The sequence below is a fragment of the Anopheles gambiae genome, chromosome 3, assembly GCF_943734735.2.
Source record: "Anopheles gambiae chromosome 3, idAnoGambNW_F1_1, whole genome shotgun sequence".
Lineage (NCBI taxonomy): Eukaryota > Metazoa > Arthropoda > Insecta > Diptera > Culicidae > Anopheles > Anopheles gambiae.
In genome coordinates this window covers 52,514,499-52,533,091 of record NC_064602.1, presented here as the reverse complement: position 1 = coordinate 52,533,091, position 18,593 = coordinate 52,514,499, and positions in this window count along the sequence as shown.

Here is an 18,593-nt window from a genome sequence, read left to right as displayed (position 1 = left end):
GAAAACAGTACGACATGTCAAAAATGTCGTCGAAAAAAATCTAAAATTAGCTGTTTTTATTGATTTTGGAACTAGGACCACTATAGGAACATGCCTGTTTGGTGTACCTATAATGGCACTATCGTAAAAAACATTTAAAAATACGTAAATATGGTCAAAAGCCAATGAATTTGAATAAAACAATATCATTTGATAACAATTATGCTAAAAAACTAATAATTGCGTTGTTATGTGGTCATTTAGAACGTTAACAAGAATATGAGTATCGTTATGAAATCCTAAGGATATTGGAAAAATGTTGATACCTTTCACAAAATAATGGCTTTTTCGGTCACTAAGAAACGGAATGGCCCCATTTCATTTTTAAATCCTTTGTAAAAGGCTAGAGAACATTTCACACTATCATAAATAACTTAATTACTGTTAATTTATCGTATGAGACGCATTTTAGTGCAATACCACCACTATTGGTACTAGCACCACTATAGGTACGTTTACCCTAGTTTATCTTTGTCACGTTAAAACGATCTGGATGATCTCTCGTCGTCACGACTGTGTTGGTTTTCTCACTCTCGCTCTCCTTCTTAATTAGCGTTCTCTTTCACTCGCACTAATTTGGACGAACTGAATAATCTCACGGAGCTACAATTTCATCACATCACACAGCACGGTTCAGCCTTTCCTTCTCGCTTGTACAGCCGTTATCGGTCGATTCGCTCTTTCGCTCACCTTACAGTCTCTTCCGCTTCTCACACGTTGAACTGAGACTATTTGATGATATGTCTCTCTCTCTCGATCCACTTTTACTTCCAATTCTCTCACTCGTACTTCTTTCTCTCTTTTTTTTTCGTGTTCACACGTCGATAGTTTATCGATAGGTCACTGCACTAATCCGGCTACGCACGATATCGTTAACTATTATTAATTTACGGTATAGCTTATCGGATTTTATGGAAACTGTACTTCACATGCCATTCATTTTAAGACAGTTTCCAATATATATAGTCTAGCATAACGTCACTATATATTTCCTTCGCTTACACTCACACTGATAGCACGTACTACATTTCGCTCCGCTTTATTTGCGTTTTGTGCACTTATTTTCGCAAATTCCGATCTGGTTCTATCATTGCACTGTGTTTTGATTATCAGTTGTGCAAGCCTCAATAAACTGTTCATATACTCAAGTGCTCAAAGCCTGTATACGTGATATAAAGTGTATACTCCTTGGCGCGGTGAGCCTGTTGAATCGTCATGGCTGATCACTGTTTGACCTGCGCCCGTGCTTCGTCATCCGAGGAACTTACTTACACTTGCGACGGCTTCTGCAAGCGATGGGCTCATCGTTCGTGTCTTGGTGTGAGTAGTGCCGCAGTCAAGGATCTCATCAAAGAAGATTCTCAAATTCTGTGGCTTTGCCACAATTGTTCGGAGAATCGCCGCTACCGACACTCAGTGATGATTGCTGAGCTAACGGCGGCACTCACCGATCTCAAATCTCAGCTGTCAGCTGAGTTCCAAACACGTATGGATGCTGCTGCGGAATCGCTAAAACGCACGATGTTATCCTCACTCGATCAACACACAGATACTCGTCCTGCTTCACACACTTCTACATTCACCATTCAACGCAAGACATCGACATCCAAAGCACCAGTTCTTTCGTCAACACCAGCCATCGAACTTAGCAACCCGGCAAAACGTCGTTTAATGGACCGTTCTCCGCCGTCCGTTGTCGCCACCTCTCCGCTTCTAAATGGCACCGCACCCATCGCCACTTCAGCTCATGCCACATTGCTCCTACCACCAGAAACGCCTAAATTCTGGTTGTACCTGTCGCGCTGCCGCCCGACAGCCACAATCTTAGAAGTGGAGACTTTCGTCAAGGAGCAAATCGGCATCGAGGATGTCACCGTTTTTAAGCTGGTGCCACTTAACCGCGATGTCCGCACTCTGACTTTCTCTTCGTTTAAAGTCGGTTTGTCGCCGGATTATAAGGAGAAAGCATTATTATGCTCATCGTGGCCGATCGGAACTGTCTTCAAAGAGTTCACGGATCGTAGGAATGCTCCTATTTCTACATTGTCGACAAATCCCCTGACCACTACCACTACAGCACAAACAAATACACACGTACCTGTCACCACAAACACTGATGTATCTATTCATATGGAAACAAACAACAACATTACTGCCTCCACCAACAACACTGCAGTCTCGACGTCACCTCCTCGATCATCACTGCAGCAATAGCAACACTACTTACACACTCGCACTCTAAATCTCCGTTAAAATTTTACTATCAAAACACTCGCGGTCTCAAAACCAAACTTTCGGATCTTCGCATCTCTCTCGAAGTTGCGAGCTATGATGTCATAATATTAACTGAGACATGGCTGGACGATTCGATTCCTTCATCCCTCTTCTGTGACCGAAAGTATACCGTCTATCGTTGTGATCGTTCAAGCGCTAACAGTACCTGCTCTCGCGGCGGTGGTGTACTCATTGCCTGTTCCGCTAAGCTCTTGTCGCTGCACATTGAAGTATCCCAATGCTCGTTAGAACTTTTATGGATTCAAATTAAACTGAACGGTCATTCACTCTTTGTTGGTGGTGTGTATTTACCTCCAAACCTCAGCTCGAATACTGACACGTTAGACTCATTCTTCAATACAATTACATTAATACAATCTCGCATGAAAGATAGGGATTTGTTTGTCTTATGCGGTGATTTCAATCAACCTGGACTATCGTGGTCTCAAAATGAGGATTATTTCGCACCGCTTGCCGTTAACCCTGCCTCATCCTACTTTATAGACGGATTAGCTGAATTCAATCTGCGTCAACTTTCAGGGGTCGTAAATATTTTTCGGAGGCAACTAGATTTAGTTTTTGTTAATGAGTTAGTGACATATTCATGTTCACCAGTTTCTTGTAGTATTGACCCTATTGTTAAATTAGATCATTATCACCCACCTCTGGAATTCGTAGTAAGTGTTCCTTTACCGCATAATGGTAATAATGTTAGAGATAACAAATCTGAGTTGAATTTTCGGAAAATGAACTTAGAAAAATTTAGGGAAATCATAACCAACTCTGATTGGAATTTTTTAGAAATTAGAACCGATTCTCCCTCCACTGTGGACGTAGCGGTGGAGCAATTTAGTAATATTGTTAAGGCAGCTCTCCCTTTATGTTGTCCTCGTTCTAAACCCTCCTCTCGCCTTCCTTGGTATGATGCTACATTGCGGTCATTAAAGGCGGATAGAACACGCGCACTCAAAAAACTCGGTTCAACTCCTTCTGAGTATAATCGTAGAGTTTTCAAATATGCCGCTTCTGCTTTTCGTATTTATAATCGGGCCAGTTATAGGTTGTATCTTGGAAGGCTTCAATGCATGTTATACCGTAATCCTAAACTTTTTTGGTCTTATGCCAAGAAGCGTCGTAATCCCTCTTCCCTTCCTACTTCCATGTCGCTCGGTTCGGTCACTACGGACAATGCTGCTGACACCTGTTCCCTATTCGCTGAGCATTTCGCCAATGGTCTGTCTAGACCGGAGAGTCAACCTTTGACGGAGTCTGAGGGCATATTGCCTGGTTTAAACTCCGTCGCATGGGCTGAGGGTATTGTCAATGTTAATACAGTCTCTGAAGCTCTTAAAAAACTTAAGCCATCCTTCTCCCCTGGACCGGATGGAATACCAGCCTCGGTTTTAAAAAAGTCACCTTTTCTATTCGTCCCTCTATTGGTAAAATTGTTTAACCTATCTTTGTCCTCGTCTTCATTCCCTTTATTGTGGAAGCGAGCATGGCTAGTTCCCATTCACAAAAAAGGTAACCCGTCTGTCATTTCCAATTACCGTGGCATCTCAATACAATGCGCAATAACCAAGGTATTTGAGCATATTATCCATACCTATGTGTTTAAACTCACCTCTTCTACTATTATCCCTCAGCAACATGGCTTTTTTCCTAACCGTTCTACAACAACTAACCTTATGTCCTTCACCTCTTTCGTATAATCCCAGTTAGAGTCAGTTAAACAAGTTGATACTATTTATACTGACTTCAAATCTGCATTTGACCGTATTCCTCATTCCTTACTTCTAAATAAAATTTCACAACTTGACGTCAATAATCTTTTTGTATCTTGGTTACGTTCTTTTCTATGTGATCGTTCCTATAGTGTTAAATTTAATGATATGTTTTCGACTCCCTTTTCATGTAGTGCAGGCGTACCGCAAGGTAGTGTTCTAAGTCCTTTGCTGTTCATAATTTTTATTAATGATGTCCGTACCACCCTCCCTCCTGAGTGTTTCCTCTGCTACGCAGACGACCTCAAAATCTTTCTCCCAGTTTCGTCTCCTAGAGATTGCATTTCCCTACAAAATATTCTTGATCGTTTTTCGTCTTGGTGTTCTAGTAATTCCCTCACATTATGTCCTGATAAGTGTAACGTCATTTCGTTTAGTCGTTCGCAGTCTCCAATCACTTACTCGTACGTCCTAAATTTTGTGCAAGTCAATCGTGTTTGTGTCGTAAAAGACCTCGGTGTCTTGCTTGACAGAGGCCTCACCTTCAGCCACCACATTGACTCAGTTGTCAATCAGGCGCGGAAAACATTGGGTCTCCTAAAGAAAATTGCTTGCAACTTCTCCGACCCAATGTGCCTGAAGACTCTGTTCTGCTCTCTGGTCAGATCGATTTTGGAGTACTGCTCAGTAGTCTGGTCCCCTACAGCTCGAACCCACGTGGAACGTATCGAGCGGGTGCAGCGATCGTTCACCAGGTTTGCTATATGTAAAATCCTGGGTAGATTGTCCTCCCCCTTACCTCCTTACGAGGACAGGTGTCGGCAGCTTGGCCTGGAACTATTGGAAAACCGCCGTTCCCATGCCCAGTCCACCTTTATTGCCGCATTACTCCTTGGTAATATTGATTCTCCTTCCCATCTTTCTTCTATCCCTTTCTACGCCCCTAACCGTGTTCTTCGAAACCGCCCTCCCCTAGTGATCCCTTCCCGCCGAACTGCAGTGGGCCGTAATGACCCCCTTCTTCGTGCAATTCGTCGATTTAACTGTGTATACTCTATGTTTGATTTCAACCTTCCCTTATCCTCTCTCCGATCCCGCATCAGAACCCTCCATAATCCCGTGCTGCCTTAATTTTTAACTTTAAAATTTTAGATTCTAATTTTCTAAAAAAAATTTTTTCTCAAATTTTTGATAATTTGTGTTAATTTTTGTTAGGTTAGGAACATAGGTAATAAGTATTATTTAAGCATTTGTGTAACCAAAAGGTAGACAAATAAATATGAATATGAATATATGTCGTAGATTCTATGCAGTTCCCGATATTGCACACTTACGCACTTACGCGACACATTCTTACGCACTTACGTAAGTTCAGTAACCTCGTGTTATTAAAATCGTTTCTCGTTATTAAAATCGTGCATTACTAAATTATCACTTTCTGCACACTGTCACGGTCGTCATGTGGTGGACAAAGGTTTCTTTACATCCAACTCGAAATAACTACACCGATTTAGAAATACTTTTTGTGGTGGACACAGGTTTCTTTACATCCAACTCGAAATAACTACACCGATTTAGAAATACTTTTTACTCTTTATATTTTCGGGCAGCGTTTCCTCTTAGTATACAGTTTCCTTAATGACCTAATTCCTATTCCTAACTCTTATTTATACTACTCCTTTTCGCGCCAAAATTTACCCTACGTTTTTCTATTGGCTAAAAGTATTTATCTTAAACATATCTTATGTGGCTATTAGTTTATCTCCCTATCCTATTCTATCATATGCCCTATATTCTGTCCTTATTTAGCTAATGCATTTTTATGTAATTTACTTGCTATAATTATTCCTATCCTTCCTATCCTTCCTGTCATACCATAAACGATCGCTACCATAATTGCTTACTATAATTGATTATTCCTAGTATTATACTAATTGCCTAACTATCGGGCGCTACATTACCATATACCCGCTTTATCCAACCGCCACAATGACAACGGTACCGCTGAGTATTTAAGCTTCTTTTATCAAAACGTTAGAGGTTTGCCTACTAAAACAAAAGAATTTCACTTAGCTGTTTCGGAGGCTGACTTCGATCTCATCGCCCTCACGGAAACTTGGCTTGTTGACAACATTCCATCTGTTCTTCTCTTCAACAGCAACTTCTCTGTTTAACGCAGTGATCGCTCTCTCAGCGGCTCTAGCTCTCGCGGTGGTGGTGTTTTGCTAGCCGTTTCTAACGCTTACGAGTCGATAGAATTACCTTCCCGTGATCGTTCTCTTGAGTATATTTGTGTGCGCGTCGCCTGCAATAACGCACATCTGTACGTCATGGTAGTATACATTCCACCGCAGCTTAGCTCCGAGATATCGACTCTTCGCTCTTTACATGATTGTATCAGCGGCTTCACTCTCACACTGAAGCCTTCGGATCTGCTGTTTGTTATTGGCGATTTCAATCAGCCTAGCATACAGGGTTTTCGAGGATTATATAGACATGTTCAGCGAGTTGTTGATTCGTTCAGGCATATAATAGACTCTTTCAGCGAGATATAGAATTGTTCGGAAGTAGGTGTAGACATGTTCGGTTATACTGTAGAGCTGTCACTTTCGTACCCCTTGGACTGCAAGTTGGATCATTCTCATCAGAAGGTAAACAAACGGTTTTCGAAAAAATATGCTTTTTTCAACTAATTTATGTATTCAACAGCTTGGAGAATGATTATTAGCAACTTTTAGGACTTTTAAGAATGAAAAATTGAACCCTGCGGCACAGTGTGTAAACAAAACAAATGACAACACTACACAATAGCTGAACATGTCTACGTCTACTTCCGAACAATTCTATATCTCGCTGAAAGAGTCTATTATATGCCTGAACGAATCTACAACTCGCTGAACATGTCTATATAATCCTCGAAAACCCTGTAAGCTGGTCCACAGCTGATCCTTCGTCCTCGCCAGCATACTCATCAATCACGCACTATGAACCAACTGCGCGCTCACTGGCCAACAACACCTTTGTGGATGGATTTAAATTTAACGGATTAGTGCAACTTAATCACATCAATAATTCGCACGGACGCATGCTTGACCTGCTCTACGCTAACAATGCTGCAGCTAAATCGTGTTCGCCTGTCTTTCCAAGTGTTGTTCCGCTTGTACCTCTTGACTCCTACCATACGGCGTTTGACTTCAATATACGTATTAACTCGCCGACCCGATGCAATTCGACGACTCGACAAAACACGACGACAACAGCATTTTATCGTTATAACTTTGCTAAAGCTGATTATATGAAACTGAACGACATGATATCAATGTTTAACAATAGCTTTCACTGTTCCAATTTTGTTTCACTTGACGAAGCATTATGTTCATTCTCGTCCTTTATGCTGCAAGCCTTTATTGTATGCGTCCCAGTTCAGCGTCCTAAACCTAGCCCCCCTGGGCGGTCGGCACACTCAAACGACTCAAACGTGTAAAAAGAGCTGCTTATCGACAATACCAAACGCGTCGCTGCCAAAGATCTCGCTCGATCTACTTTGACACGCACTCTTTATACTGCAGCTATAACAGGTTTCGATATGGCAGATATTTGAGTAACATTCAACGTAACCTCTGCAGGTGACCTGGCTCGTTTTGGCGCTTCTACAAGAGCAAAACAAAATCCACGCATACACCGAAATCTATTACGTACAAAGGAGCAACAAGTGTCAACACTAATGAAATGTGCAATCTCTTCGCGGATCGCTTCGCAGATTGCTTTTCACCAGCCATGAATGATACCGATACCATTGATGCTGCTCTCGTCAACACTCCCGCTGGCGCAATTAACATGAGTACTAAAGCCTTTATTCGCTCCTGGACCCGACGGAATACCTTCTACAGTGCTGAAACGCTGTCCAAAATGCCCAAAAATCCTTGCAAAAATGTTCAATGCATCACTAGCCAATGGCTACTTTCCCAAAACATGGAGGAAATCTTGGATGGTTCCTATTTGTAAAAAGGGCGACAGGACAGATGCCATCAACTACCGGGGTATTACATCTTTGTGTGCCATTGCCAAGGTGTTCGAACTAGTGATATACAAACATCTGCTATATGCATGCTGCAGCTACCTAAGCCCGTATCAACATGGATTCGTGCCAAAAAAGTCGACTACCACGAACCTGGTTGAATTTGTAACCTATTGCACTAGTCAAATTGATGCCGGAGCTCAAGTCGATGCAATTTATACAGATCTGAAAGCAGCATTCGACTCTCTTCCGCACGCAATTCTTCTCGCTAAACTCGATAAGCTAGGATTTCCCTGCTCGCTCGTACAGTGGCTTAAGTCTTACCTAATTAATCGCACATACATCGTGAAAATTGATAAGCACATGTCCAATGAAATAGTCAGCAGCTCGGGTGTGCCACAAGGAAGCAATATTGGCCCGCTTCTCTTCATATTGTTCATCAACGATGTTACCCTCGCTTTACCTCCCTTTGCAGTGTCAGTCTGTTTGCCGACGATGCAAAAACACAGGTGATGGTATTTTCCTGCAAGACTGCATTGAAATCTTCTGATCGTGGTGCAAGCGCAATGGACTGACTATCTGCATCGAGAAATGCTTCTGTGTGTCTTTTAATCGATGCAGGAGCCCAGTTACTGGTACCTACTTCATGAAAGGCACTGCAGATATTCGAAAAAATCATGCCAAAGACCTGGGCGTTCTGCTTGATACAAGTTTGAACTTTAAACAGCATATTGATGACGTTGTAGCCAGAGGAAATCAATTACTTGGCGTGGTTATCCGGACAACTAATAAATTTTGCAACCCCATGTGCATCAAAGCTGTCTATAACTGTATCGTTCGTTCGGTTCTGGAATATTTGTGCGTATTCTGGAGCCCACCCACTGCTTCTTCAATTGCTCGACTTGAGGCGATTCAACGTAAGCTCACGCGATATGCCCTACGCCTACTTCCCTGGCAGGATCGCAATAATCTTCCTCCGTATGCTGCGCGGTGCCGTCTTCTAGGCCTTGAACCTCTTACGGTCAGAAGACGCAACGCACTGTGCTATTTCATCGCAGGTTTGCTAAATGGCTCTATAGACTCATCGCCTTTGTTGCATCGAGTGCACCATCCCGAACAGTTATGTCTAGAAAGACTCTACTGCTCGCTCAACCCCGTTCCAGCGCTGGTCGGTCTGACCCTATGTTCCGCATGTCGGCTGTTTTCAACACTGTTTCGGATTGCTCCGACTTCGAAATCTTAACTCAGTGCTTCAAGGAACGTCTCCGGCTTCTGACATAGCTGCAGTGAATTGCGTTACAAATCTTGTTGATGCTATGTATTTTTTTATTGTCTGTTACTTATTTTAATTAGGCCGTACGGCCGTTGAAGATTAAACAATAAATAATAATAATAAATAATAATAATAATAGTTTCATATTCATATTTATATTCATATTTATTTGTCTACCTTTTGGTTACACAAATACTTAAATAATACTTATTACCTATGTTCCTAACCAAACAAAAATTAACACAAATTATCAAAAATTTGAGAAAAATTTTTTTTTTAGAAAATTAGAATCTAAAATTTTAAAATTAAAAATTAAGGCAGCACGGGATTATGGAGGGTTCTGATGCGGGATCGGAGAGAGGATAAGGGAAGGTTGAAATCAAACATAGAATATACACAGTTAAATCGACGAATTGCACGAAGAAGGGGGTCATTACGGCCCACTGCAGTTCGGCGGGAAGGGATCACTAGGGGAGGGCGGTTTCGAAGAACACGGTTAGGGGCGTAGAAAGGGATAGAAGAAAGATGGGAAGGAGAATCAATATTACCAAGGAGTAATGCGGCAATAAAGGTGGATTGGGCATGGGAACGGCGGTTTTCCAATAGTTCCAGGCCAAGCTGCCGACACCTGTCCTCGTAAGGAGGTATGGGGGAGGACAATCTACCCAGGATTTTACATATAGCAAACCTGGTGAACGATCGCTGCACCCGCTCGATACGTTCCACGTGGGTTCGAGCTGTAGGGGACCAGACTACTGAGCAGTACTCCAAAATCGATCTGACCAGAGAGCAGAACAGAGTCTTCAGGCACATTGGGTCGGAGAAGTTGCAAGCAATTTTCTTTAGGAGACCCAATGTTTTCCGCGCCTGATTGACAACTGAGTCAATGTGGTGGCTGAAGGTGAGGCCTCTGTCAAGCAAGACACCGAGGTCTTTTACGACACAAACACGATTGACTTGTACAGAATTTAGGACGTGCGAGTAAGTGATTGGAGACTGCGAACGACTAAACGAAATGACGTTACACTTATCAGGACATAATGTGAGGGAATTACTAGAACACCAAGACGAAAAACGATCAAGAATATTTTGTAGGGAAATGCAATCTCTAGGAGACGAAACTGGGAGAAAGATTTTGAGGTCGTCTGCGTAGCAGAGGAAACACTCAGGAGGGAGGGTGGTACGGACATCATTAATAAAAATTATGAACAGCAAAGGACTTAGAACACTACCTTGCGGTACGCCTGCACTACATGAAAAGGGAGTCGAAAACATATCATTAAATTTAACACTATAGGAACGATCACATAGAAAAGAACGTAACCAAGATACAAAAAGATTATTGACGTCAAGTTGTGAAATTTTATTTAGAAGTAAGGAATGAGGAATACGATCAAATGCAGATTTGAAGTCAGTATAAATAGTATCAACTTGTTTAATTGACTCTAACTGGGATGATACGAAAGAGGTGAAGGACATAAGGTTAGTTGTTGTAGAACGGTTAGGAAAAAAGCCATGTTGCTGAGGGATAATAGTAGAAGAGGTGAGTTTAAACACATAGGTATGGATAATATGCTCAAATACCTTGGTTATTGCGCATTGTATTGAGATGCCACGGTAATTGGAAATGACAGACGGGTTACCTTTTTTGTGAATGGGAACTAGCCATGCTCGCTTCCACAATAAAGGGAATGAAGACGAGGACAAAGATAGGTTAAACAATTTTACCAATAGAGGGACGAATAGAAAAGGTGACTTTTTTAAAACCGAGGCTGGTATTCCATCCGGTCCAGGGGAGAAGGATGGCTTAAGTTTTTTAAGAGCTTCAGAGACTGTATTAACATTGACAATACCCTCAGCCCATGCGACGGAGTTTAAACCAGGCCATATGCCCTCAGACTCTGTCAAAGGTTGACTCTCCGGTTTAGACAGACCATTGGCGAAATGCTCAGCGAATAGGGAACAGGTGTAAGCAGCATTGTTCGTAGTGACCGAACCGAGCGACATGGAAGTAGGAAGGGAAGAGGGATTACGACGCTTCTTGGCATAAGACCAAAAAAGTTTAGGATTACGGTATAACATGCATTGAAGCCTTCCAAGATACAACCTATAACTGGCCCGATTATAAATACGAAAAGCAGAAGCGGCATATTTGAAAACTCTACGATTATACTCAGAAGGAGTTGAACCGAGTTTTTTGAGGGCACGTGTCCTATCCGCCTTTAATGACCGCAATGTACCATCGTACCAAGGAAGGCGAGAGGAAGGTTTAGAACGAGGACAACATAAAGGGAGAGCTGCCTTAACAATATTACTAAATTGCTCCACCGCTACGTCCACAGTGGAGGGAGAATCGGTTCTAATTTCTAAAAAATTCCAATCAGAATTGGTTATGATTTCCCTAAATTTTTCTAAGTTCATTTTCCGAAAATTCAACTCAGATTTGTTATCTCTAACATTATTACCATTATGCGGTAAAGGAGCATTTACTACGAATTCAAGAGGTGGGTGATAATGATCTAATTTAACAATAGGGTCAATACTACAAGAAACTGGTGAACATGAATATGTCACTAACTCATTAACAAAAACTAAATCTAGTTGCCTCCGAAAAATATTTACGACCCCTGAAAGTTGACGCAGATTGAATTCAGCTAATCCGTCTATTAATTAGGATGTGGCAGGGTTAACGGCAAGCGTGTGTATTTGTTGGTGCTGTAGTGGTAGTGATCAGGAGATTTGCCGACAATGTAGAAATAGGAGCATTCCAACGATCCGTGAACTCTTTGAAGACAGTTCCGATCGATGAGCAGAATAATGCTTTCTCCTTATAATCCGGCGACAAACCGACTTTAAACGAAGAGAAAGTCAGAGTGCGGACATCGCGGTTAAGTGGCACCAGCTTAAAAACGGTGACATCCTCGATGCCGATTTGCTCCTTGACGAAAGTCTCCACTTCTAAGATTGTGGCTGTCGGGCGGCAGCGCGACAGGTACAACCAGAATTTAGGCGTTTCTGGTGGTAGGAGCAATGTGGCATGAGCTGAAGTGGCGATGGGTGCGGTGCCATTTAGAAGCGGAGAGGTGGCGACAACGGACGGCGGAGAACGGTCCATTAAACGACGTTTTGCCGGGTTGCTAAGTTCGATGGCTGGTGTTGACGAAAGAACTGGTGCTTTGGATGTCGATGTCTTGCGTTGAATGGTGAATGTAGAAGTGTGTGAAGCAGGACGAGTATCTGTGTGTTGATCGAGTGAGGATAACATCGTGCGTTTTAGCGATTCCGCAGCAGCATCCATACGTGTTTGGAACTCAGCTGACAGCTGAGATTTGAGATCGGTGAGTGCCGCCGTTAGCTCAGCAATCATCACTGAGTGTCGGTAGCGGCGATTCTCCGAACAATTGTGGCAAAGCCACAGAATTTGAGAATCTTCTTTGATGAGATCCTTGACTGCGGCACTACTCACACCAAGACACGAACGATGAGCCCATCGCTTGCAGAAGCCGTCGCAAGTGTAAGTAAGTTCCTCGGATGACGAAGCACGGGCGCAGGTCAAACAGCGCGCGTACGTGCATGTGTGCGTGCATGCGTGCGTGTGTGTGTGCTTGCGTGAGTGCGTGCGTGCTGGCGTGCGCGCGTTCATGCATGTGTGCGTGTGTGTGTGTGAGTTTGTGCGCGTGTTTGTGCGTGCGTTTGGAAACTCCAAAACTATTAGATTCTGATGCGTACATTTTCATCCGCTGCGGCTACAAAGTCCATGCATTTTCGATCTCGCTCCCTGAGAGACAACACAACCATTGGCATTGGCATCTTTGCGATCGGCTCTGCTGCTGGGGGTATTAAAAAGACACATGATCTAAGCAAACGTGCGTGTGATATGTTGCACATTTATTTCTAATTCAGCTAGCGGACGCAAGTGGAAACAACATTTTGAATTGAATTCATACAAAAGAGGATTCTGGATTTGTTTATTACGGTGCGCGTATGGTGCTGCACATGTCCGTCCAGAATCTGGTGGCTTGTTGGTTTGGAGTAGTTATCATGACGCCGATTGACCGGCAATGCCTTGGAATGGGTTCGGATCAGTAGGTTCATGTTTTGGTCGATTGCATTCCGTTGATATGTCGCGCCACAGCGGTAGACCCGGCAGCACCAAAGTCATGACAAACTCTTCACCGGGTGTGGACTGTTATGCTAAGTTCTTCTTCTTCTTATGATTATTATTATTATTGTCATTATGGCCTACGCGATCATGCCGGCCTTTTCAGGACTTGAGTACTACGTAGCCGGATAGTTAGCTCTTGCTACGGCGGACGGTTCATACGCGGTTAGAACCCGCGACGGGCATGCAGATGTGCGGAATGATTGCGTAGCCGCGCGACCTCTCCTATCCAGCGGGTAACTTGCAAACTGCCACACTGTCTCCTGCTCGATGCATACGTTGCAGGCAGGGGGAAGGATGCACCTCCACAATAAAAAAAAAACACCGTCATAAACCAGCGGCGGATCTAACGGTAGGCGGACTAGGCGGACGCCGAAGATCTCTAGTCTGTAGTATGCCGTATGTTTACAAGTGGACAGAGTATTAGCGACAAGGGCCCCCGGAAAGAAGGTCGTTGGGGCTCCGTGGCTGGAGAACCATTTGCACCTCCCCTCCCCCCCATGGCGACAAATTTTAGGGCCTGTGACCGATGACAGTGTGCCAGTACCCCCTCCTCCCGGTCATAAGTTACCATTGACAGAGGCCTCAATTCGTCTTTCCGCCTTTCATGAACACCTTCCTTTCTTTGACCGATGGATCACAACATTTCGGAAGAAAACACATTTGGCGACAGTTTTGCACACACACACGCACGCTCATACCCTTGCGCAGACGGCACAGCATATCTGTGTAATCTACAACATACGAAAGCAAAAGCTTAGTGTAACAAAGTTATGTTTAATGCTTAACACGTTCAGATCAATGGCAGACCCCAATGCCTGCCAGTGAACTTTCCAGCCTGCGTTCTAGGTGCTGGTGGAAAGGAAAGTTGATGAAAATCAGGGCCGGGATGAACGTGTCAATGCGAATTAGGGTTCAGCGCGTTGCACAGCAAACCCTCCAGCGTTAGCTAGCGATTCCTTTGTCATTTTTACATTGCAGCAATTGAACTTATTGCGCTTTTTTTGTTTGATTTGTGAAAATTCAAATGCATCGCAGCAATGTGTGTAAACGGTTTTTTAAGCGCCACAGCAACGCATGAGCATTGTCCACACGCGAGAAAGAGATAGCGCTATGGAGGGAAAAAGCACGGACGACGGCTGACAGCGATTGGCCGTCTGACGCACCAACACATTCAAACCTTCGACAGCGCGCTCAGGCGAGGGGTACGAGGTGGAGCCAGGGACGGGTCCCACCAAACAAAGCCGAAGTCGCTCGAACCTTTTACTCTGTGCCAGAGCGAGAAAACATGCATTCTGAATCAAGTTCTACAGCTGCAAACACAGCGCGTGTAGATGTGTGTGTGTGTGCGGAGCGAATGTATGGATGAAGATGGGAAGCAGCGGGGTTTTCTCGTTCAGTTGAGGGACCCGAACAATTCCCCATGGTTTTATCAGTCCAATACCAACGCTGCTGAGGGAAGGGTGTGCTAGTTTTTCGCGCGGTGGGATTCGTGCTCATGATTATGAAAAACTGTATGTTCTTTGCAACATTTGCTTACTATGTTATTGTTTTCACCATTTTCTAAATTTTTCCCCACTTTTCCAATCTTCTTCTTCTTCTTTGGCTCAACAGCCGTTGTCGGTTAAGACCTGCCTGTACCACTTTTGGGCTTGTCTTTCGATACTAATTGATTTCCCACCATAGCAGGATAGTCAATCCTACGTATGTCGGCACGGTCTATTTTTGGGGATTGAAAGCATGACGGGCATGTTGTTTAGTCGTACAAGTTGACGACAGTACTACGAGGCACACCACTTTTCAAATATTTCATTTAAATACACGTGAATGTTTCTATAGATAATATTTTCATAGGAACGGCGCTAAAAAGCCGCAGCCGCTAAGATTGATTATATTATCGATTTAAAAAAAAAGTTTCTGAACCCGTAATGAAAAAAAAAAAAACAAAAATACGAAAAACTTTTTCTAAGTATATTTTGAGTTGCTGAATCTAGCTCTCGAAGATCGTTTTTGGATACGATGAATAGTTACAAAGATATTTATCAAAAACCTGTTGCTTTCTTCGAACACACATATTTGAAATGTTCAGCAGTAAGCGGGTATCTGTTCATTGCGCGGAAGCTAGCGCCTGTGATACTAGACAAAAATCAAACGATGGAAAAGATCCATTCTTATTTCATTAATAATCTCGCCAAGCGCGATGTAATAAATGGTTAAATTGTTTGACCGGCTGGTTTGACATTTCTCCCATCACAAACGCTGGATCAAGACCCGGCGGTAAATACCCTTTAATCCATATACAAAAATAACTCTCCATCAGTTCACAGGCAAACAGGCAGCAAAGAGGATTCCACAAAGCACAAGCGGCTCCAGGCTTAACCCGCCGTCCACCCCACCTGGCCCTTGCCCCCCCAAGGCGAACGCGAAAAAAAGGAACGCCCCAAAATCAAACTGCACAGTGTGTGTGCGTGTGTTGTTTTGCTTCTTTCCCATTCGAAACCCGAACTAATTTCGGCTTTTTGCACGAATAAAGGTTCGAGCCATCGCTTCCGCTCGAAGTCCAGCAAGGGTTCGAGCGATAAGCTCCCTCGAACCCATCTCGAACCTTATTTCCTTCGAGCGACTTCGGCTTTGTCTGTTGGGGTAGCTCGACGAGCTGCTTGACAAATTTGCCGTTGGAGGGAAAAAGAAGGCATGATAAAATTCTCCGAACGGCATGATTTTTTCCGTCGCTTTGCACAGCGGGGAACATACGCCAAAGTTCATGTAGCTCGGTTTGGACGTTTCCGAAGGGGTTAAGTGTCAACAGTTTAGGCAAAGGAGCTCCGTGTTTTTCTTCCAGATTTTGTTGTTAAAAGACGCAAGAAGATAGGCATTTCATAAGATAACAACAGTTAATTGCCAAATTTGTTGAAATAGTGAGAAAACCGCATTAAAAACGAATAAAATTAAAGTAAAAAGATTGGTGTTGGTTTAATCCATCGCGTGCTTAAGGTGCGTTTACACTCGACCCAGTGTCATACGACAGATTAGGGTGCTGGTACACTCCGAGAATTTTATGCACACACATCGAAATGACAGCCACACAACAGCTGAAGGCAGTTAATCTTTTTTCACAAAGGGGGTCAAGTTTTGGTGGTAAAGATGAGTGTTTCATCTCAAATGCAGAATGCGCGATTGACTCGGAGCATGTCAGCGGATACATCAAAAACAAACGTGGGGAAGCAGTTGGCTGCTTCTGGAATACCAACACTACGCGCTCCAATGGCCGCTGGGAACGCTGGCTCCGTAGTCTCCAAGACAGTGGAAAACTTACAGCGGGCGCTAGCAGCAGAGAAAGAGGAGAAGATGAAGCTCATCGTGCTTTTACAGGAACCACAAGCTCAAATTAGCAATATGATGAAAGAATCTCGAGAGACCCAGGAAGAGGCACGTCGTGATAAAGAAGAAGCCATCAGACATCGTGAGGAGTACCGGCGTGACATGGCACTAATCCGTGAGGAGAATACAAAACTCCTAGCCAAATTAATGGCAATGAAGGCAGTTACAACAACTGCAGAGAGCATTCCTTCCGCTTCCTTATCGCAGAGGCAGCAATCTTCTCCGCAGCCTTCTATGGCATCGGTAGTGGCAATTGGAGACACAGCGTCTACATCTCGCCAGGCGACGCTGACTCAAAGACAGTATAGGAGGTCTACTTTACTTATTTATCCGGCGCTACAACCGCTTTGCGGTCTTGGCCTGCCTCAGGAGTGTTCGAAACCGCTCACGGTCTCGCGCCTTCGTCTGCCAGTCCGTTATCCCGGCCTTAATGGCGGACGTCTCCACGCCATCTTGCCACCTCAATTTGGGCCTACCACGCTTCCTCTGTCCTTGTGGACGGCCTAAAAAGACTTTACGGGCTGGCTTCCTCGTTCGTTTCCATGCGTTCAACATGTCCAGCCCACCGGAGCCTGGCGAGCTTTATACGCTGTACGACAGTGAGGTCGCCGTACATCTCGTATAGCTCGTCATTATATCGGCTCCTCCATTGTCCTTCCACACATACGGGGCCAAGTATCCTTCTGAGCATCTTCCTCTCGAACGCGGCTAAGAGGGCTTCGTCAGATTTGGACAGTGTCCATGTCTCAGAGGCGTATGTGAGTACTGGTACTATATAGGTACTATATAGTCCCAGCTTCGTCCGTCGCGACAGGTTCTTTGAGGTGAACTGCTTTTTCAGGCTGTAGAATGACCGGTTGGCAGCCAGCATCCTTGCGCGCAACTCGACTTCCATACTGTTGTCGTTGCTGACCTTTGACCCCAGATAGGTGAATTTTGGGACGACTTCAAAAGTGCGTTCACCTATCTGTACATCACGCCTACGTAGATTCGGATTATTTATTGGTAGGTCCGCTGATGTTGCCACCATCAGTTTGGTCTTTGTCTCGTTTATCTGCAATCCGAGGTTCTCTGCCGCCTGCTCAATCCCTTGGTAGGCTTCTGCTACATAGGAGAGCCGCAGACCAATGATGTCTATATCATCAGCGTATGCCAGGATCTGGGTTGACTTATAGAAGATGGTTCCCGTAGTCTCCACCCTCGAGTCGCGGATGGCCCTCTCTAGCGCCAAGTTGAATAGGAGACAGGCAAGCCCGTCCCCCTGGCGCAGACCCTCGGTGGTAGCAAAAGGTCCTGAGAGTTTTCCATCCACCCTCACCTGGCATGTGACGTTGGTCATAGTCATTCTAACTAGCCTTATCAGTTAGGCCGGGATTCCAAATGAGCTCATAGCGTCGTACAGTTTTACCCTGGCTATGCTATCATATGCGGCTTTGAAGTCTATGAAGAGATGGTATGTGTCGTTTCTGTATTCAGCCATCTTCTCCAAGATCTGCCGCATGGTGAAGATCTGATCAGTGGTTGATTTTCCGTTTCGGAATCCTCTTTGATAGTTTCCTACTATCTCTTCGACGTGCGGGACAAAGCGATCCTGGAGGATCAGGGAGAATATTTTATAGGCAGTATTCAACACCGTAATACCCCTGTAGTTGTTGCAGTCCAACCTGTCTCCCTTCTTGTATACGGGGTAGATGATGCCGAGATTCCAATCACAAGGCATCG